This window comes from Corvus cornix, chromosome 2, assembly GCF_000738735.6.
Source record: "Corvus cornix cornix isolate S_Up_H32 chromosome 2, ASM73873v5, whole genome shotgun sequence".
NCBI lineage: Eukaryota > Metazoa > Chordata > Aves > Passeriformes > Corvidae > Corvus > Corvus cornix.
Genome location: NC_046333.1, coordinates 9,761,551 through 9,784,779, shown reverse-complemented (window position 1 = coordinate 9,784,779; position 23,229 = coordinate 9,761,551). Strand labels below are relative to the sequence as shown.

The following is a 23,229-nucleotide window of genomic DNA, read 5'->3' as shown; positions in this document are numbered from 1 at the left end:
GTACTTTTACTGACTATAGAAAGTAAAACTCTTATAAAAACCAGGTATTTTTAAAAACCTATTTCCACTTCCACAAAAGAATCTGGAGAAAGGAAATTATGTGCTACATTTTCTTAATACATTATGCCTTCAGTGACCTTCAGCTCTGATGAAAACTGCCACCACTCATTTTTTTAATTACTAACACAAAGCTCTGGATTAGTTAAAGAGCTTACGAACTCTTCAATACTTCAAATACATTGTTAAAGGCAAAAATGTAAATGGCCTTCATTCATAACATTTTAAATGCAGGTGACAATTCTCACAATGGCACTGTAAGAAAGCAGAGGAAATCCTCTCAATGGGTTTGAATGACACCAGGACAGAAGCTGGCATGTCCAGACCAGTGTGAGAGGGAAGGACATGGTTGTGAGATGCCCACCACCACCACACAAAAGCATAAAGACAAACAGAAAGGCCCTTGTTCACATGCACCTGGCAAAGAAGAGGTCCCACAAGGTCAGGGCCTGAAAGGAAGAGAGCTCCTCAAACAGAACCCCACAAGTGCAGGAGTGGGAAATGCTTCCATTGGAGACAGCCTGGCACCATTGCACTCAGAAACCAGCATGATGATGGGATGGTAGCAGGAGCTGCATAGGGTACAAACTGGCAAAAGAAAAATTCCATGGGATGATTCAGGCTGATTCTGGAGGAGAAAACATTATCCTCCACTGGGTCATGTCCACAAGCTGATTCCATGGCAAAATCCCACAGCTCAAACCATAAGTGGATGTATTTGACCAATACTCAATACTGGATTTGTCATAGGATACAGAGCTCCAAGGTACTAAATATTACCAAAGCCCCAGAAAAATATTTAATTTCAAAGCTCATAGATAACCCTTCAAGAAGATACTAAGACCACGTGACTGGGTAATGCATTTTCTCTAGTGTAACTTCTAGCACCCTAAAGAAGTTGATTTTTTTTGTAATATCTTCCAAAAACTTCAAACGCCTGCCCACAATCTAAAGCTGAAGGAGTTGAGTCTTTGAAAGGTTAAAGGGCTTGTCCCAAGATCTGTAAATAGCAAAGACAAATCTCCAAGCTCCATCTCTCCTCCCTTACTCCACCATCATGAGTCAGAAATAATCCTGCACCAGAGCTTTATCCCAGGGATTACAGAAATTATTTTAAAAGACTGCATATGGGAAAAATACATAGATCTAAAATTCTGAGAGGAATTCTAAAGATTTAGATTTTAAGAGATGTAGAGTTTCAATTCCATCCTCTGCTCCACTTGCAGTCTCTCTTTTAAAAATCAAGAAACTCATTTCAAAATAACCGAGATGAATAAACAATCTTTTTAGCACAGCAGCAAATCAGGTAGATGGATGTCTTAAAGATATGAGTTCCAAGTTTCACATCTCATTACTGCCTACAGCCCTCCAGTCTCAATCCTGACAACAGCCAATAGCTTTTATGAATAAGCATGTTCTGGAAGAGACGCTGGACTATGTGGCTGATAAACAGACAGATAAGATGGAACAGAAATACAGAACGTCAAACATCCATTTACCACAGGTACCAGTCCAGGAGCCTGCAGTAATGTTTATGCAGATAAGAAAACAAAGATCAAAAAGAAAGCTATGCAAACAGTTTGGTTCTATTATTTATTATAAGATTTTGGCTTTGTAAATATAAATCAAATACAAACGTACAGCACTGCAAAGGAAATAAATTATATTAGATATCTATACATTAATATATTCCAGTAAACTAGTCTAAGGAACAAATCTAGCTGTAATTCAGTCAAGAATCTGTACAGAACCACACTATTAAATTTCTATTGTATGTGAAGAATAAAATGTGTTTAAGCAACACAGTTCTTCAAATCATATCAAAAGCAAAATGACTGCAAACTCCTAAAGCAATGTTACTAATTTATCATTGTTACAGCTTAAGAATGTAGCCACATCACATAAATTGCTTCTCCCTCATGTAGTATCTTTGAATCGCTCAATTTGAAAAAAACAAAAACAAAAACAAATCCAAACTGTATTACAAAGAGACTGCACTTTTATAGCACAAGAGGTAGCAGACGGTGAAACAAGAAATAATACAATGGCATGAAGAATTATATGCATTTTGCATTGGACTTATCATTTATATGATAAATAACAAGTGCACAAAAATTTGAGACATTCGATTGTTTCTCTTGAAGAAAGAAATCTGTCTGGTATAGGGCAGCTAGTTGGAAGACACATAGATTTTTCAGTAATTCTGAAATGAAAGTAGTCAGTAACAACTAAAATGTATCTCATACTACAAAATGCCTTCCTAACAATTTTGGGATGTTACAAGGTGTACGTACATCTACTTCAATTAAAAACAGGATAAAGATATTCAGAATCCTACACAACAGCTTTGCCTTCCCTGGATCTCATCCAGAAGGAGTAGTAGACTAGATAATTTTTTTCCCTCATAATTAAAAAAATGCTGGATTTCTCTTCCACTCAATTATATATTTCTCTGCAAATCTTTATTTTCAAAAAACAAGAAGACAAAGAACAAGGTAAAGATCGAGGAACTTAATTTTCTTCAGGTAATTCATCACATTGATCCAATTTTTGTACCCTAAATTCTATTTCTCCCACATTCATGACCTGCTCACTGCTCTTCTCCTTAGCCGTAGTATCCGAGTACTTCTCTGCTGACTTCAGTTTATTTTAGTCATTTTCCCACACCAAGAGCCTTCTCAGTTGTCCAACGGATTTGCTATAAATTTTCATGGATTATATGCCACCTCCCTGACATCCTCCCCTCTCCTTCTTATATCTTGTTTCCTGCAGTCGTGGGAAAGGGATACAAGATGTTTCATCTGTGCCTGATTTTCTTGAAGGTCCTTACTGCCTTTTATTTCCCATTTGCCAGAATCTCAAAAAGCCCAAAGATTTTGTAAAACGCAGTATCAATCACTAAATTACAAATATTCTTTTAAATCACCCCAAAACTGCTTTGAAAGTTTAGTGCATATAGTGAACACGAAAATGCTAATTAGAAGGAATAAAAAATAAACTGACTTATGTTTTTAATTGGCCACAGCTAACAGTTAGAAGACAGCAAGCAACAGAAGTACATATTGGAAAGCAAATCTCATTATTTGAAAATGCAACAGCTCTTTTTATTGGGAGTGTTTTAGCTGCTGTTTCAAGCAAGCTACATGAGGAAATGTGAAAAGTAATTATATTGTCTCCATGTATTCAATTTTTTTTTTAATTCAGTATTTTTAATAATTTAAGATCCTAGACAAGAAAGTTTTATTCTCAGTCTACTTTTTCTTGTTTTTCTTTAGAAAAGGAAAAGCTTGTGTAAAATCCGTGCAACTATTTTTTGAGAAAGAATTAAAACAGACTGCCTGACCTGATAAGCCCTCTGGAAGACTCAGCTAAAAGTCTAAGAAACAGGAAAGCTGAGCTGAAGGAAGATTGCACTGACTATTCTGGTACTAAGTCTCCTGTCACATGTGCCACTCCCATCTTTTTTAAGTAGAAATGACAATGCATGGCCAATTGCTGACAGCCAGCTTCAACAGTATAGCAGATAAATTTGTTTAAGAAGGTCTGTCCTGCAGGTATGTCCAAGTTCACTTCCTGGCAGTGCTACAGGTTTGCTGTGACACCAGCAACGTTTTTTAACCAGTTAAAAAAAATTCTATCTATATTCTTTAGATTTCATAAATAATTTTTGGTTTTTGCAGAATGGAAAAAACACCAACATACACATGCTAATTACTGAACTCTCCAGTCACTCTTGAACAATGGATATTCAGATTCAATGAGTGAGCACTGAAGAAGCCATTCCTGTTTAATTACACTAAGAAAGAAATCCAAGAGGGTGTTTCCAAGTGTAGGGCTCATGTTCAAGAGCACAAGCATCCTAGAGTTGAAGCCTGGAACCAGACAATTTGTGTAACAATATTCAATTATCTCAAAAGCTCTGAGGGCAGGTCCAGATTGTATCACAGTGAATGCCTCAGTTCCTTGATGACAACAAAACTTCCGATGTCACAGCAAAAAGTAAAAAATGGGCTATGTGCAAATGTGAATTGACACACATTTCACTCTTCCCAGAGTCGAGACGTTCCCTCTGAATGACAAAATAGCAGAGCAGCGCTAATAAGAGAATTGCTAGCAAGATTAGTTGTCTCTTGGTGAAGATTTTAAGGAAGATATTTCTCTTGAGGAAAATGATGCAACTTCTCACGACATGCCTTCCCAAGTTATAAGCAGTTTCTCAATTTCAATGTAACATTAATTTAAGTTACTAAGTACAAAATTTGCTAGTTTTAGTGTAGCACTTTCTTTAAAGCTAATCAGAAAATCATAGTAGCAAGTGTTTTTCACTGTTTCTATGACCTAAGTGCAATGACATTTCCTGCTACTATGGGGGTACCAGCAACTTGAAGTTCCATCCATTTTTGCAGAGCTATTAAACAATTTAGCATATTAATTCTGCTAGCCTTTTGCTTTTGCACTTGCCTTCACTGTTATCAATACCACTTTCTCTCCATCTCTTCTCTTCTTCTAATTTTCTATTCTTCTAGTGCTAAAAGTATTGGCATATTATCTTTATCTCCTTCTGTCTTAGAAGCAGACCTGTTCACAGAATGAAATGGAAGTGTATGCCTTAGCAACTGTTCCCCTCTAATTTATACTCCAAATGCCTCGTAATACAGCAAAGTGCTGATACTGCTACTTTACAGGGAGGAAACCATGCTACAGAGAAGTATATTCAGAATCTGTTACAAGCACAAAAATGAGACTGGTAAATCATTGCAGAAACCTGATGAGTTATTCTCACCAGCCTGTGGTGGGCAGACACAGCTCCTGGATCACAATATTTCAGGTATAGTTCTCGTGAGGCTGCCAGTCATGTACCTGGCAGCAGGACCATGCTGATACCATGAGGGATGAATAAACTCAGATCTCTGGATTTGGAAGAAACCAGTCAACAAGGAAGCAAACGCTAGCACTCAACACTGAGACGAGTCTCAACCTCCATTTTGGGAGCTCTCAGCTATCCAAAGCATAGGGTATAGCAGTTTTGGCTCAAAACCACATAGGAATTTTAGTGTGCAATCACAGGGTGAGAGGTTTGGCCATATTTGCCCTACACAGTACACACTTGAAAGCAGTCACAACATGACATGTGTGATATAGACATCGTGACAAGTTCCTTCATTTGAAGAGCTCACGTTTAGATCCTACAGCCTGGCTTCCAATCCATACTTACCCACACTGGCTGTGTGTTGTCATCCTCACACTATTAGTGTGTCTTAAGTGGCTTTTTACTCTCTTCCACAGTCACCTCCCTCTAGACATATTTGTAGAGATCATAAGAACCACAGGGATTGATCAAAGACACATTTACTGAATTCCTGGTGCATGACATGAAGCCACTCAAATATATGGGATGCTCCACGGCTAAAGATGGAGAAAGGTAACATAAGTAACAGCAGAGTTCCAGCCTCTCTGTTGGAACACCAACGTCAACATCTAATTCACAACAAATCTCAATCCTAAATTATTAATATAAGCAGGCTGTAAATAAAAGTAATAAAGATTAGGTATTTTTACTGACGCAGCAAACAGACCTGAATGGTTCAACCAGATGCCTTCCCATCTAAGACACCTGTAAGGCCCACAAATACCATTTCTTTCTCTAAATCAAGCTCTGACTAGAAGAACCGGCTCTGCTACAAGGAATCTGGAGAATCTTCTAATTTGAAGACAACATTAAGTATCCTGAGCATTTCTGTTGTGCTGAAGAGAAGGAGTCCTAAGGAGAAATCTGTCCTCCGCTTGGGGCCGCTAAATTAGTAGTGTTGGCTAATTGAATCCTTGGAGGCAAGGGTCTCTAGCCTTTGGGATCTGGAACAAACCTCAGCTGAGCAAGTTACAGGAATTAATTTAGGGAAGACTGACCACATGTCTGTGCTCCAGCCTGAAAAGTTTGCTGTAATCTACTTTAGTTGATGGGGTAGAGAAAAGCAAACAAACTGGGCCGAGAGTTCTCACAGTACCTACAGCACACATTCCTCTACACTCAGTTTCGAGAAAGCAAGATGAGAAGAGTGGTAAGTACTCCATGGTGAGTAGCAGCTGGCTGAGGTTATTAATGTTTTTTCCACAAACCATCTTGGCTGAGGATCTTGTAGCCTTGAACGTTTTTATGCCCACAGCACTTTGTAAGATTTGTTTTTCATTTTCTTTTCATTTTATAGTTGGGGAACCATTACACAAAAAGCTGTGTCCGGAAGGCCTAGCTAAGGTACCCAACTTCAGCACCACAATTAACAATGGTGTGCAATTTAGGAAATCTGACAAGTGGCTTTTATCCTTTGCTCTCCATAAGGGCAAAATAATTACACTCAATAACTAACACTGTCCAGGCAATTCTGCTGGAAATAGTCCTGGGCACCTCCAGTTAGCTTACAGTCAATGCACTATTTTGGTGACTTTAGGCAAAACAGAAACAGTCCCCATCACAAATTTCTACAATAGACAAAAATAACATGACCACATTAAGCTGCTTTCCCCTGTCACCCCTGATGAACTTCATATGGCAAACAGACCAAAAGCCCCCGCTGAGCCCCTGAAGCTGAATGTGAAACGGAAATATCACAAAAAAACACTGCCAGCATCCCAGAACATGACTCACACTGCGTAAGTACCAGATCACTACATTTAGAAGATTCTCGTCTGGTTATTTTGTGTGGATAGATCAAGCACTCTGAAACTCCATTTGCTGAAGGAAGCAGACTGAGCGCCAGGGCTGCTAACTTGGTAGTCACCTCCTGTGCTAGTTAACTTCAGGCAAGTCACTGCATATCTCTACACTACCATTTCCAAATGCAAAACTAATTACACTAATCCCTTTTCTGCAGCACTTAAACATCAATGGATGAAAAGAATTATCCTAAGAATATTAGAGCAAAGAAGTAAAATACTGCATGGGAAGCCAGGGCCAAGTCTCTTCTGTCAATCTATCCCTTCTGACATGTATAAACTCTTCAAGAAAGAAATTACTACAAAATGCTGTTTAAAATTGATGGACCTTCCTGAGCAGAGTAAAATGGGGAACTGATAAGGGAAAACCACTGATAGAAGAGAAGGAAAGATGTAAACTGTCCTAAGGGCCAGATTTTCAAAGATGTCTGCAAACAGATATGAGGTCCATTCATGATGAGATTTTCAGAACCAATGTTTATTTAGTCCCGCTAACATCAATTGCAGCTAATTAGTGCTGCCTTTGCAGACAACTGCAACTTTAATCACTCTAATCATTGAATCTGACCTCAAGTAAACAAACTAAAACAACACTGTTTAATGTTGCTTGTATGACTATTGTGGAAAACTTTAGACAGAAATGTGACTTTTAAACTGCAGTTTAGCAAGCCATAAATACTAATGAGATCATGTGCTGTTTTGTCTTGTGATAATTTTTTCCTACTAAAATCTTGCTTCTTTTTTTAACCTAATAAGCACATCACTAGTCTAAGCACATTCATTGTTCAAAGTTTAAATTTACAGCTAAAATAAAGAGAGGTTGCTTACCAATAACCAGAATTCTTTGAGACACGAATTCTTCATGTATATTCAAACTACTGGGCTACATATGTGTCCTTTCACTTAAGACTAGTCTTGTATCTTTGCAACGAATAAGTATATAAGGTACTGACTGTGCCACTTTTGGTTTCCTCCCAACCATAAAAAGTCAGATAAATTTTAAAAATTCTGAGGGAGAACAAAGTAATGAAAATAGAAAACACTAATGTGAACTAAATATATTTTTTAGAAGTTGCCTGTTGGTAAATCACCTCTTTTTCTATTTTGAGTGCACTAGTACAATTTATCATAGTGACTTCAACAGCTACACCTGGCCACTAAGCACCTGAGGGCATGGAGTCTTTTACAGAAACCATTCTAGCACTAAGAGCATATGGTGAAGCTACTGATGGATCTACAGATAGCATCACCTCCAGTACCTCAACTGTTTCTTAACAATGTTTTGTTCTCTAGAGAAGTACTCTGTAGTGACAGTGGGAGATTCATCTTAGCAGTCTGATAGCGAATTTTGACAGTCACCAACTGACTTCGACAGTCTGTGTGGAAATGGCTGAACTGTTAAACCCCCCAGAAAACACACAATGAATAGCCTGAAGCATTTAAATGTGTGAATACAGAAGTAGACAACCCACAACATAAAAGTATAAAATAACAAATTCTGCTTTAGAGGCAGAACCAGCAATGAAATTTTTGAGTTTAAATAAAACCGGCTGATTAAAAAGTATAATTCTACCATGATTTGAGACAGAAAATGAAGAATGTTATTCATAGGAACATATGTGGCTCCTGCAAAAGCCTCTGAGGAAGTGGCCTTGATGAAAGCAGAAGCAGTAAACACCAAGCCCAAGACCTTAATGAAGCTAAGTGAGAATTCAAACTCTTTTAGCCTTAAGCAGATATTCCATAACAGCTTTAATAAATGATACAGAAGGAGGAAAAAAAAAAAAGGTAAGAAGCCACATGGATCTCATTCCCATAATGTGCAGCATGTGGACGCTGGATGGCTTTCCTCATTGAAGTATTCCTGATTTTTTTTCATAGGAAAAAGTCCACAGATGACAAAAAAATATCCAGCTAGACAGACACTAAAGTGGGTAAGATACCTGTCTGTCCCAAAGCACTGACAAATGGGGCTTCAATCCTTTCACTTACACATGACAGGTTGGCTGACGTCACAAGGGCTTGTCATGGCATTTTCACTGGGTTTCATACAGAAGAAATAGGTAAAATTATTTAAGTTGGGTTACACAGGAAAATTCTTTCCAAAAACAAGGCCAAGCCATTGAACAGACAAAAATTAAAAGAACAGCAATTTTCAGAAGCACATACATTGTCGTAAATCTTTCTGTTGCGGAAGTACATAGTACATTATTTACTATTTTTACTAGAAATGAAGTTATGTAAAAACAACTACTAACAATAAGAAACACCAGTGTTAATATGCAAATTCTAAGATATCTTCAAAACAATTTTTTCCATTTCTAGAAAAACAAAGATACCCTAAACCTCTTTTTGTGAACAATCTATTTGAGTTGGGTATGATTTCACTCACAAATACTAGTCAAAAGCACTTTTCTTGAAATCATTTTCAAAATGAAAACTGCTTTTCCATCTACTTCTAATATCTTTGTCTAATGGGGTATATACACACTGGATTAAACATCTCTAAATAAACAAGTTATTTTTAGGATAACACTGCGACAGTTCTTGTAAATATTAGACTGCTATGGTTATGCAGTATGGTCTAATACTGGATTATTTTGAAGTCCTCTGGAAATCTATTCTTGGTTAATATTGACTATTAATACCCATCAGTTTTAAGAGCAAGCTTGCAGCTTTGAAGCTCATATCTCTACAAAATAACTCTCCACAACAGGATGTGGCTTGGGTTCTTTTTCACCGACATCTTAGTCTACAGTAACAAACAGCAAGTCCTTCCTACTGTAATTTAAGCAGGATTCTGAGAGACTGAGTGGTAAATGATAAAATATGCCTTTGTATGTAGAAGAGAAACATTTCTGTGCCAGCAGTTGATTGCCACGTGCAGATCTGTGATTGCCTAAGTCCTTTTGACATCACCGCATAAATTGGCTCCCGCTCCCTTGTTGACACACATGTAAAATCCATGCATGATAACCTTGTAAAAATATATACAGTTTAACTACAATACAAACAAGCATTATTTCTCCTACCAGTGAATTATATCCATTCCTGCTGCATAATATATCATATGTTTAACAGTGCACACTACTCAGCAACTTAACCTATTTCATAAACTCTGAAAACCTACCTCTTCTATGAATGCTATTACTGACTATGCCACTTCATATTTTTTCTGTACTGTATCATGCCATACTTTATTCATGCACAAATACTAAATGTAATTTGGAGCAGGGATTTTCCTAACTTTTTTTATCCTGTGCTGTTATTTTATATGTTTCCAAGTACATATGCATTACTATTTAAATAAACAACAGTAACAAAATCCAGATGAAACTTTACAGAAATGTAGGTACTCAGAATGTAATTAGCCAAACTGGAATTCAGCCAGGCCAACATCCCTACTCTTGTGGAAAACACCAACAGATCATACAAATGGCTTGAATGGGTCAAAATCATAAGTACATAAATATATACTTTAAATGAAATTTCCAAACACAGTACACCATCATCTATCACTTTCTGATTATCTAGCACAGCTATCAAAGGTGCTAGAACTTCATTAGCAAACGCCGTCTCAAGGCTACCTCCATTGCAGCCTGCTGTAGTCTGAGATGCAGGAAGTGAAGGTCATCATTTAAATTCAAGACAAAGAGACTGTAAATCAGCACTTCTGCCCGATGTGGGGGTTCCTGCGACAGCAGCTCACCAGCAGCTCTCCACCCGGTCTGGCAGCTCAGGTAATTTCATTAATTCAGTGGAACTCAGAAGAAACGTTGGAAACCAGGGCTGTAATTTCATGCTGTCAAGAGCTCTTTTTGTTTCCCAAGTTTAGCAACATAGATGTGAAAATGTTTGATACCCACTGCAATATTGCACTTCATGTATTGTTTGATAATCATCTGGTCACCACACCCACCAGAACGGGCTGAGCTCACGGGGATGCTTGTTTGCTCTCCTGCCAGGACTTTAGCCTTCTTTAACACCCTGTCCTTTGACAGCTCCTAAACTGCAATTCAGCCACCCAAAGCTGCTTTTAAGAGGCATCTTCAGCTCTTCAAAACCTGAAAGTATGTTGCATTAACACTGACACTTTGCTTTTATTGTCACTGAATTCTCATTTTCCTTTGACATGCAGCTGATTTCAGCACCTTTCTTTCTTTAACCTCACCGAGTTGCCTTCCATGACTGAATCCCCTATTTAGTGGTAAAGAAATACACAGTGAGGACACAGCACATTCGTCTGAGTTTGCAGCCCTTTCAATGTTCTTCCAAAAGGAAGAGAGCAAAAGTATCAGATCCCTATTTCAACTGGCTCAGTGAGGTCTTACTCAGCAGTGGGATGGCATTCATGAAACCTTTAGTCAAATTTCTCCTCTACTGTCGCATTCCTCATGTACATATATCATGACATTACTTCAAAAAAGGAATGACATCCCAGAATTCCCAGGTGCAAGTATAACAAGAAGTTGTACCAAAATTGTAATAAACTAACATGATAAAGCAGAGGAGCTATTAGAAGTTGGAGAGTGAAACCATTGAAAAATTCACTAAATAAACACCAAATAAGATGAACAACTGACCCTCTCCTTTGTTCAGAGTCTCCCTGCTGAATATACAGAGAGATACTTAACACGATCATAGCCTCTCATCTGATGAAGCTTTCAGTGTACATCAGGAAAGCACAAGGAAATACGCCAAGGGATCCAGACACAAACAGATGGAATTGGCACGTCTGGATTCTGAGCCTTCATCGAACAAGAGGGAAATACAGTTCCCATCTTCATATGAAACACGACTTTCTTGTTCCACCTGCACTCAGACAGATAACAATACCTCACAAGAGCATGAACTTCCCTTTTCATCTCTACAGAGAAATAACTGAAAAGCACACAGGTGACCCTTTAAAAAACTGCTGGTGCCAAGTGCATCACTGCCAAGGAATTTACCATCTCTCCCTGGACAAGATACTTGCCTATTGCATACCAAGGGGAGATTTATTTCATTGTGAGTAACTCCCTCAGAAAATACAGGACACTTAAAAGCATCATGATATTTTCCTCTGCTTTTCACTGCCACCTATTAGCTGCTGCTACACTTATTTCCCTTTTTATGTATTTAGATTACTGGGTTTCTATAGTTGCAGCATTTAAGTCTAAGCTATTAAGTTTTCTAGTGCTGTTGACATAAAATACAAACTTCTCCCACTTTCTTTCACATTATTTTACTTACAGAATAAGCCATTTTCAGAGTAATATTTAAATTCAGAAAGTTATTTGGGCTTATAATTTTAAAATGTGGCTTTCATTTTCATGCTCACAAACTATATCTGTTATGAAAATATTTCATAGCAAGCTGCTGCCTAATTAGATGACTTAAACTCTGTATTTAAAAGAACTGCCAAAGAATATAAAAATCAGATTTTTTCTTTGTTTGCTCTGATGTGCTTTTTTCTACTTATATTATGTACAGGACAAAAAACAGTTGAGTGATAAGACCATGAATTCACATTGTGTTTTCCTTTATAATGTTCATCAGCTAACTGGGGTGTTCATAGGTTGTTTTTCTTTTTTGTTTTCTTTTTTTTTTTTTTCCCCAAAAGCAACATTTAGAAGCCAATAACCCAAAGTGTATTACTGAACACTTTAACAGTGTCCAATAGGTAGAAGACCTAGCTGCACACTGATTAAATGATTTAACTGCTAGATCAATGAATGCAGCATGAATTAAAATGGCTGCAAGCTTTTCCGGGCATAAGATCAGACCTAAAAAATAGATACCTTACTTTTTATTTCACATTTCAAAGAAAATGCAATAATTTCTTTTAAAAAGAAAAAAGATACGTGTTTTCCTGACAGAAATAACACAGCTTTATTCTAATATACAGTGACTAAACCATATATTTTAATTGTCAAAGATCTGACTACATTTTGCCATTCTCATACTGAATAACCTCACTCAAGGAAAAAGCAGTCTCTGCTCAGGAAACATAATGGGGTTAGGATTTGGTCCAAAGTGAACTGTTATCTCACGCGTGAAGATAATGAATGTTAATTTAAAATAATGTTCTTTCAACTCCAGGGTTTTTTTCATATAATCAATCAGGCCTGAAAGTGTGTGCATGCGCGCTCTCTCACATGCACTCTCTCTGTCACTCACCCATAAATACTTCATTTTATATTCTCATTCCCAGAGATTCAGAAAATTTTCTGCAGGTGTAAACTAATATTGCTCCACTAAAGTCAACAGAGCTGCACCAAATGACATTAGCAAAGTCAGTGGTCCTGCCTCCTGTCTCCTGTGACAAGGCTGTACCTGACTTCCACTTAATGTCCATCTCACAACAAACTCTCCCTTTCTTCCTTTCAAATGTGCATTTCCCAGCTCTTACTGGTACTCAACAGACAACCACTATGGCCTTTCACTAACTCGACCCTCAAAGTCTCTTATCTCCACCAAATCCCTCAGAGAAGCAGGTATGACATGGCTCTTTTCTGCAACCTAGGAAGAAGCTCTCGGAAAGTGCAAAGACAAAAAGCACTGCAGTGGGAGGCTGCAAAGCATGTAGAGAGGACAGAACAGGCTTGACCTAAAAAGCAGTAGGCTTCAACATTACAGCTAAAATACTCATCTACTACAGGAAAGAGAAATTAACACATTAAAAAAATGGAACAAATAAAACTTCTACATTTAGACTATCGCTCCTGTAAAAACAGGAGCCATAATCTAAATTACTGTTGTTTGGAAATAGTACAGAAAACAAGTATTCTGTAGCTTTCAACCTCAGCAAATTGCCTGATTTTTGACACCTTTTTAGGAGACATCTGATGGCTGGAAACAAGACTCTGGATTACATGACATGCTAGTTTGATCAAGAAAGGCAGTTCTCCTGAAGAAGAGCCAAGCAGAAATTTGGATACCATTCCTTCCCAATGGCCCAGGAAACACTGTAACTGCTTATCCACTAATTTGGCAGAGCAAACCATGTTCAGCTCCTCACTCCTTGGCGCACCTGTACTCCAAGCATCTGCGCCACCACGCAGCTTTAGCTGATATTTATTGGTATTTCCTGTGCCTGTGTGAGGAACAAAAATCCTTCCATTTTATTGAAAGCTCCATGTTTTCAGGAATTAGTGCTACAACTTAGGCTAATATTTGGTTGACCGGAAATGTGGGTATTTTTATAATACTTTTTAAAACTATTGAGAAAAAGAATATCAGCATGAATTTAAAAAATCAATAAAACTGGTTCCTGGAGATGGTTGGCTCTTAATCTGTATTTCCTAAAACGTGCAAGTTCAATAAAAAGAGGAAATCTCATGTCTGGAACCAGAGAGAAGTTAGGAGTATGCTTCCAATTAGGACATTTACAAAGAAGCCTTCTGGGAGCCAGGAGAGTGGAAAGTGTGCAGGAAAACGAAGAATCTCTTTCTTACAACAAGTATTTCCTGTAAGTCTATTTACTTCAGGTCAGTGTAAGCAGAAGATGAAGACAAAGCTACAAAACTGAAAGACACAATTACAGATTGAGAGTGTCCATGTTTCTCACTTTCCAACACTGTCAGTCTGAAATGCTCCCAGGTATGCATCAGCACTCTCCTTCAGAAAGTAATGTCAGTGAAACAAAACATTTTCTTTTAACACGCAAACAAAGAAACAAACAATATTTTAATATGGCAGCTTTTAAACAGCCTGATATTCCATTCTAGTCAGACTGCTAAGAGGTGGGACATCCTGAGTTATCTGTGAGCAAAGTGTACATCCCTTCTCATTGTTCCTCACATTTCACTATGACCAAGAAAAGTTTTGAGAAAGCTATTTTTATTTGGGAAAAAAAATTAAATTATCTTTTTTTTTTAATATTAGTGCCAATGCCAAATTATTCAGTGTGCTGTATTATATTCAAGTGTCAGCTTGCATGTGATGACTGACACCAAAGCTTCCCGAGAAAAGGTCCATGCAGCCAGTTCTTAGGAACGTCCTAAATTCTCAACTATAGTTATGTGAAGCTAAAAATGGTGCCAATCTGGTTCCTAGGAAAACAACTAATAACAATTCTTCGCTTTTAATTAAAAAGAAAGAAAAAAAGTTTTCTGCAATTTTGAGTGTTTAACAAAGAAGGAATAGAAGCACAAGGTGAGGAGAACATTACCCACTCTAAACAATTTGTTGCATGGAGCAAAAAGGATTGCCTAGATTTGCCTACTGTTGTCAGGTAAATGATAAGAACAGGATGAATCAAGAAAACTTTCAGAATTCAGGTTTTTAATTTATGTTATATGGGAAAAAAAATTGATTACTTAATCTGCTTGCACATTCACAATTTCTGTAATTTTGAAACAGTGTTAAAATACAGTTTCCTGACATATCTGTTTTCTAGCTTTCCTAATAAATATATTATTAAAAATAAACCTTTCTTCTCATAATAGTATTGGCTTTTCCAGTAGAAATTTCTTCTTTTACCATTTTCTTTATCTATAATTAAGGTTTTCTATAACACACAGGATTTAAGATATACAGAAAATGGCAGAAATCACTAACAGTGATCACTAACACTAATCCACGTTTTCTCTGTTCTTTTCAAAAGCAGTTAATTCCTTCAAAGACTAATGTACATGTAGGAAAAGTGCCTTAGCTTCAATGAAAATCATCAATGTAAAATTTAGCATGTGCAAAAAAACCAACAGTCATACTGTTAATATTGAGAAGGCATAAAAATGCCCATGTAACACTGCTATGCAGCTCCATTAAAAGAATTAAAAATACAGCATTACATAAAATTGTATTGGCAAATTTTAACTGTGTTCTTCCTGGAATACTGGAGTCATACATAAGGTTTTAATTTTTAAAACTATTTTGTGAAACTAAACTTATTCATCAGTATGCTCCAAGGCCTATGCATTTTCATGCCTGTGGGAAACAAGTGCTTATATGATCAAGGTCTCCATCATTATATTAATATTAATCTATGGGTAACAATGAATTTTCTGCAGTGAATAGTGAATATCAATTTTCATCAGTGAACAATCAGTGACTGTGTGGCCTGCGATTACATTTTATGAAATAGCAATTCCTTTGTTTTGATTTTGTACAATTTTGAACCTGGATCCTAGTAATTGCTTGGGGGAAGGAGATTATGCATAAACTCTGGGTTCCAACTTGTCTCTGAAGTCAATGACAGCTCATAAGACACTGATCACAAAATTAACAACCGACCAGAAGGAAAACTGGAGAAACCCCCCACCATTCTGAGGCAGAATTCCCACTTTAATTTGTGCATGTGAATGCACACACTGCAGTGTTATGCAAGGCACAGACTCTCTCCTCTTCGGAAGTTTTCTTTTACAAGCAATGACACCAAGAAAATAGTAATAAGGCACAAGCAGCCAATGCAGGCTTGGCTGGTGCTTGGTTTCTGACTTGAGAAGCATCTGTAATTGCAAACAGGTATCTGTAGTGTGAGATCCTCTCTTACTGAATGCATAAATGTTGTGTGAGACTTAACAGAAAATGATAGCGTGCTAAGAAAGATAAAGCTCTCAGATCAGTCTCTCAGATCTTTAAGATTTGTTGAGCAATAAACATATCTTACATACTTTTAATTTCTTTTTCACTGTATACTATTTCTAGCTACTCTGGGACTCTGCTAATCATTTTCTCTCAACTCCATTTTGTTTCACTTACTCGCTTTTCCAGAAGGTTCAAATAAAACCTAAGGTTGACAGATAAGAATCACTCAGCTAAAATTAGTAAACTAAGTGCCATGTCCCGTGAGTCACAGCATGCAACTCCCATCCACCTCTCTTTAAAAGACCAGATAACAATGCCATGCCCTAAGTTAACGGGATCAAATACCCACTTGCCAAAACACTGCTTTGGAGTACTACACCTACTAGCAGAGTCCTACAGTCTGTAACCAAAACATAGTTCAGTCAGCTGCATTAAAATCACAGATGTGAATATAATGCAAGTAGGTTTAATATTTAACATATTAACAAATATAGGAGAAATGAGAGGTAAGCAGGAATATGTTTAACTCTTCTTTTTTTCAATTACTAGACCTCAAATCAATAGTATCCTATTATGGGTAAAAAATAAATTAGAGCCCAGTCCTTTGCATGCAAAAAAATGCAATTTCCACAAAAAAAAGGTGAATGGGATATTACTGGTATTTTTGTTGTATATTTAAATTAATTTTTAATGAACTAGTGGATTTTAGTACTTTAAATTTCACTGTGTCTGGTGTTGAAATTATTTTTAAGAATTAGTCTTATATAATACTACAAGTGAGAGTTGTATGAAGACTCATAATCATTAATTCACAATGTTTTATTCTGCAATTATTTAACCTTGGAATTTCAAACTGGATACAGTGTAAAGGTATATGCAAAGATATTCTGATTGTTAGTAAGTATACCAATAAACCATATTTTACTTACATTTTTAAATATATTTCTAATTTTGAAATTACAAGTATAACTGCCTTTTTAACCAATAGTATACTTTTCTCTGCATTTTCATAACAAACACTTTTGCATTCTAGTGAAGTGTAAAATGAGAGCTTGGAAGAAAATCAAAACCAGTCTTTTTATACACAAAACTCTCAATGGCTACACTTTGTTCTTATCTACATGGTATAGCTATGGGATCAGGCTCCAATGGGATATTACCAAAGCTGGCTAAAATTAGACACCATGAGCTTTAACTTGGGTTCATGGACATGTCAGTATGTATCACCACTGTGCCTGCTGTCGCCTGCCCAGAGGACTTAAAAGACCCTGGTAGTTTCAGGGAGAAAAAAAAGAGAATAAATAAATATGAATGAAATCTTACTAAAATGCTAGGTTTACCCTTAAATTTTTTTTTATATAATTCAATATTCGCAGCATGATAGAAATAAACAAGAAGACAGAGTTCAGGCTTTCACAACTTACTTGCTGGCAGACATTGGTTTAAATAGATGATAAAATTGTGTTTAAAGACTACGATTGAAAATATGGTGAAAAAAAATGGGCTTGATCCAGCTCTGGTGTTTCTGGGAGCTGCCTGTGGAGAGGCCTTGGAAATCAGATGGCCCCGTGTGCCACAGGAGTTCAGCTGTGCAGGCTTGAGGCCACAGTGGTTATTGTACTGTACACAGCCACTCTGGTGTCAATCAGTCTACTCCCAGTTACCTGCACTACACCCAGGAATTAAGGGGTTTGTGGAGTTTACCACATTTGTTTTGCATTTCTTATACTCTTGCCAATAACAAATAAAGAAATTCCTGAAAAATGGAGTCATTACGTCATCTTATAAATTACCTATTTTGCAGGCTGTACTCTCACGACTGGAAAATTAAACCTTAGAACAATAACCCAATTATGAGCTAAATTTACATTCAACTGATGAAAAATGATCCAGAACCTGACAAGAACAATCTTTGCTCACAATGTTTAGCACAAGCAACACTTGACAGCCTAAAATGTATGAGCTATATGAAAGATGACATACGTTGCACTGCCCAGCTACCAAGGGCACCACGCTCCAGGTACTACACACGTACAATGGGAGTGTTCACCACATCCTGAGACTAAACAAACCCAACAAAAACCGAGGCACAAAACCTTCTGCAGATAAAGAACATGATCTGACATTACCTCCTAAACAATCAGGGCAAGAAGAATGGCTAAACAAAGTCCTGTTATATGGAAGGAAAACCACTGCAATTAATAAAATCAGGGGTCAGGATTTCAAACAAATTTATGTATTTGCTGGATAGATATGAAAAAAATTGCTCCAACAATTCTGACCTAACTTTTGAAAAAATCTCCAAAGCCTACTTCATTCAGGAAAGTAAAACCTTGTGTGCATTTGGCCAGTAATTTTAAACAATTCCACATTTTACCAACCAAGTTCATCACTGGTGTGAGGCACGTATGCCTTGCACAGATTAATTTTGTTTATAGTTCTAGTTAGCATTTGTAACAACCTGCATTATGGGTAAAATACAAGTTTTACTGACATTTATGCTAATCTGGATCCAGCTAAAAAGTCATTTAAGAAGCAAACCAGAAATTTCCCAAAAACATCTTCATCATCACCTTTCACACACTTTCACATCACAGCACACTTTCAGAACTTTTAGCCTGGACTGATTGACACTGCCTGAAGTCCTCACAGACTTCCAGAGATAAATGTTCTGAAACACTGTGGAAGGCAGATACTATGAAAACTAGTTACAGGTATGTCCAAAATTCGTGAACTTTAGCTGACTGAAGTTGGGTCCTCCATTTCAAAACATGTCTGCTAATTCTAAAATTCCCCCTCATTCTCAAACTGCGTGAAATGAGACAATTTGCTAACTAACTAGATAATGCAGACATCTATGGGGGCATTTAGTTACCTAAAATTAAGGGAACATCTTCAATGTTAACTTTCATCTAGCTCCTTTTGAAGTATTTTATTCTAACCCAGTGACTGCAGATGGCACAGTTCAGTGGTCCCCAAGCTGTAGTGCACTGGTAGAAATGCTCAACAGTCTAGATGGAGCCTGAGCCAGTTCAAGATGAGTTTGAGGCCAAATTCATAGTCCATCTTCTCAGGGAGCATCACGTCACTAACCACACCCAGTATGTTTTATTTACATGCAGGCAGAAATACCAAACCCACTTCACAGCCTTTCACCTTCTCACTTGTTTTTAAGATGACCTTAGGCTGAAAACATGATCCAGGCTCTTCTGCTGCAGAAGCCTCAGGTCATCCTGAACACTCCCTTCTCTCTGCTCCAAGGCAGGGGAAAACCCAGGACACCTGAACAGTAGATGCCCACAGAATGTCTACTGCCTGCAAACAGTGTGGACACACAGCACATGACCTCCCAGTCACATACTGGCTGCACAGCAATTCCAGTCATGAAATTCTTGTCACTCCAATAGTGCTCATTTTTTGTCCTGAAAAGTTATGAAGCATTGCTCTAGCTCATACTACAGAAGGACTAAGTCAAACTACTAGGAATTTTGATTTATGGTGAACAAACTCAATTTGGTTTTTTACATTTATATTTAATAGCTGGAAGTGCTTGCTTAGATTTAAAAAACAAAACAAACACCACCTTCAGAGGTGAACTGTAAAATTTTCGCTAAAAAGCTTCAAACTGTCAAAGAGTATCTTCTATCACCAACGTTTTCAGACCCCCACCCAACATCCACAGACTCACAACTCCCCTTACAAAGCTGACTTCAACACAAGACAATTTCCATCACACTATCCAGTTCATGAGGTGGAGTGGAAGAGTAATTTTTCTCTCTGAGACCTTTGCTACTGAAACCCATACCAAGTATCAGCTGCAGATGCAGAGACCACCATCCATAGCACACCCAACAGTCATCAACACAGTCACTTTTTTCTCCACTCACTAAAACCAAACTCATCATCAGCAAGATCAAGTGCTCTCTGTTGAGCTACTTACCCCATGAAGCATTCCCTTCCCTCCCTTCCCCATGCAACTATCTGGTCAAAGCAGAGAGGGTTTGTTTAGGCATGGAAAAGCTGACATTTTAAGGCCATAGATCCACAGTGGGAATTAATTAATGCCATAAATCCCATAGAAGTGGGAATTATTTTGTGGGCACTTCCACTTTTATACAAAACATTAGTCAGCAAACAATCTACTTCCCTAAAGACTTTCTGTAACACACTCAAGAGTGGCTGATAATTAAAAAAAAAAAAAAAAAAAAAAAAAGTGGAGAGATGCCAGGTCCTTCACACTGAAGGATGAGGAACTAGAAGAACCCAAAGGAGTGCAACCTGAACCACAAACTGGCATTTCTCCTCCCATTTTCCTCCCTCCTGACACCTGTCTCAGCATTCACCCCTAAAGAATTAAATGATTTCCTACAAAAGCAACAGAAATGAAAAAATATCAGCATTATCTAGGACAAGAAAGCATTTACTACTCTTTTTCTTTTCTACTGCAATAGGATCTTCTTAAAACTACAAAAAATAGAATTACTCCCACAATACAGAGACCATGCCAGATGATTCCAGGTTAAATCATAAAACCAACCAGCACTAAATTAAAGTTTTTTCACTCCTTTTCCTCTTCTCAAGCCACCCCATATCCAGCATCTGTAAAGTTCACAGAAGACCAAAAACAAATTCCCAAAGTCTGCTGGTTTCAGGATAAGCCCCAAAAGACACACGAAGTTTCCCAAATCTTTAACATCAGCATTTTACAGGGGGGCTGCTGTCTGGAGCACACGAAAGGTCAGGAAAGCGCACCGAAACTCCTCATCATCCTTACCACGGGCACTCCCACACCTACACTTCCATCCTTTCCCCGAAAAGAAAGGAGACAGGCCTCTGAGCAGCCCTGAGGGAGGGGGAGAAGGCGAACACCCCACAAAGTGCACCGAGGGAGTTATCTGCAAACACGGCTTCGGGGGTGCACACACACAAAGCTCCCCAGAACGCCGACAAAAGCGAGCCCGTCGACAAAAGCGAGCCCGTCGCCAGTTCGCATTCCCAGACCCGCCGAGTCCGGCACAGCCCCGGGAGGGCCCTTCTCGGCTGGGGGCAGCGAGGGCGCAGCTCCGGAGGGCGCGGGGAGCCGGGGGGAGGGGGGAGAGCGGACAAATCGCCCCTTTTTCTCCCCAGGCCCTGCCCCAGAGCACACAAGGGAGGCGAGGAAGCCCCCGGGGGGGTGCCGGGGGACGAGGCTATCCGGGGCCCCGTGCCCCGCCGGGCGGCGAGGCCGTCCCGGCTACGGGGGTGGCACCGCCCGCAGCCGCCGGGCGAGGAGGGCCGGGGCTCTGAGTTCACCCTTTCCCCGTCCCCTCCCCTGTCCCCCGCGGGCACGGCAGCCATGGCCCCTCGCCCGGCCTGCGGGAGCCCCGCCGTCTCTCTCCTGTGGAGCCTCGGCGCTGTCGAGCAGCTGCCATTACTCGGGCCAAGACCCGTCCTCCAAGCAGGCATCCCCTCCCCAGCGAGGAAATGCGGTGGCGGCAGGGGTGTGTGAGCGAAAGGAAAGCGGGAGAGAGTGGGGAGCAAAGCGGTGGCCCCGCGTGTGGGAGAAAGGGGGACCGGGGGGTGACGGGGCCGAGGCCGGGCTGCACCACACCTGCCCGGCCTCGCCTCTCACGCGAGTCCCCGGCTCCCCCGCCCTGCAGGCCCGCGCGGAGCGCTGGAAGCGGCGATTCTCTCCGGAGCGCCCCTCTCCCCACCCCACCTCCTCCCGCCCCGGCCCCGGGGCTGGCTGCAACTCGGCACGGGGGCACGGAGGACCCGCCGCCGCCTCCCAGCCGAAATTCGACCGGGAAGGTGTGGGGACAAAAATAATCGCCGTTAATAATCACACGCGCTCCGCCGCCGTCCCCTTCTCCTCCTCGGTTTCCAAGCGGGCTGCCAGATAATCCTGCCCACTCCGAAAAATGAAATAATAATAATAATAAAAAAAAATCCCGCCTTCCATCTCCCCCCCGCAGCCCCACACATTTTATTATTAAGTATAATTGCTCCCCCCTCCTCATATGGCACCCCGCGGGGAAGGATTGCCCCCTCCCCTGGTGCCCAGCCCTTCCCCTGTCCCCTCTCCCCCATCTCCTTGGAACAGTGTGTACATGATTTTGTAGTTTTTTTAAGGCGCCATGTTTATAATCCTCCATCATATTAAAAAAAAAAAATCCACCCAGCATGAGACACGGCGTCTCTCGCACCCCAAAGCCAGGGAGGCAGACACAGAAATATCCACAGGGCTGTAAATTCACCCCCCCTCCCGCACACACACCCCTCCTCCCCAGACTTAAAAGTCTCTCTCACCTTGTGCTGCTGGCGCTGCTTCTGCTGCTGCAGGGGGGGAGAAGTTAAGCCAGGGGAAACTTTTCAATCCCTTCCCCAGGCCGCTGCTGCCTCCTCCTTCCACATATTTTTCCCCTCAGAGTTTTATTGTGTCTGAATTTTCTCTCTCTCTCTCCTCTTCTGTCTGTCCACAGTTCAGGTTTCTGGGGTAAACAGGGTTTAGGATGGTGCTAGGGATATTTGGGAGAAGGAGAACTCTAGTGGTGTCTGCTGGAGTTGCTGTTTGTTTCTTTTATTATTTTTTTTTAATAATACATTTGAAACGGATCTTTAACTATTTATTATATATTTATTATGTATGTATTTTGTCACAGTCTTCGGTCTGGACCCTCTCTTGTTGCAGAGGGAAAATGTGGTGCTTATCCGACTTGATACATGGAAATTCCTCCTATCATTAAGTCCAACTTGAAGAAATGACAGATAATGTTTTTAAAAGTAGACACTCACCTTGAGCAACAGAAACTAAAACATAGAGAATCAACGGCCTGTCTCAGAGTTGTCAACACGTCGTGAACTGTAGACCACAGAATCATAGAATCATTTAGATTGGAAAAGACCTTTATGATCATTGAGTCCAACTGTTAGCCATTCTTGCACTGCAGGGTTGGGAGATACATAGTAATA

General features: G+C 39.4%; 1 protein-coding gene across 3 annotated transcripts in view; it reads right to left on the bottom strand.

Annotated features, from left to right (window-relative positions):
• The window catches only part of ZMYND11 (zinc finger MYND-type containing 11), a 105,569-nt gene extending 82,786 nt beyond the window's left edge, over positions 1-22,783 (bottom strand). For 2 of the 3 annotated variants that reach the window (XM_019283165.3, XM_019283166.3), the window contains exon 1: positions 22,567-22,783. The gene's annotated coding sequence lies outside the window, so the exon portion shown is untranslated. The remainder of the gene's footprint in view (positions 1-22,566) is intronic. The other variant, XM_010394868.4, reaches the window with a different exon arrangement.
• Positions 22,784-23,229: the final 446 nt, after the last annotated feature.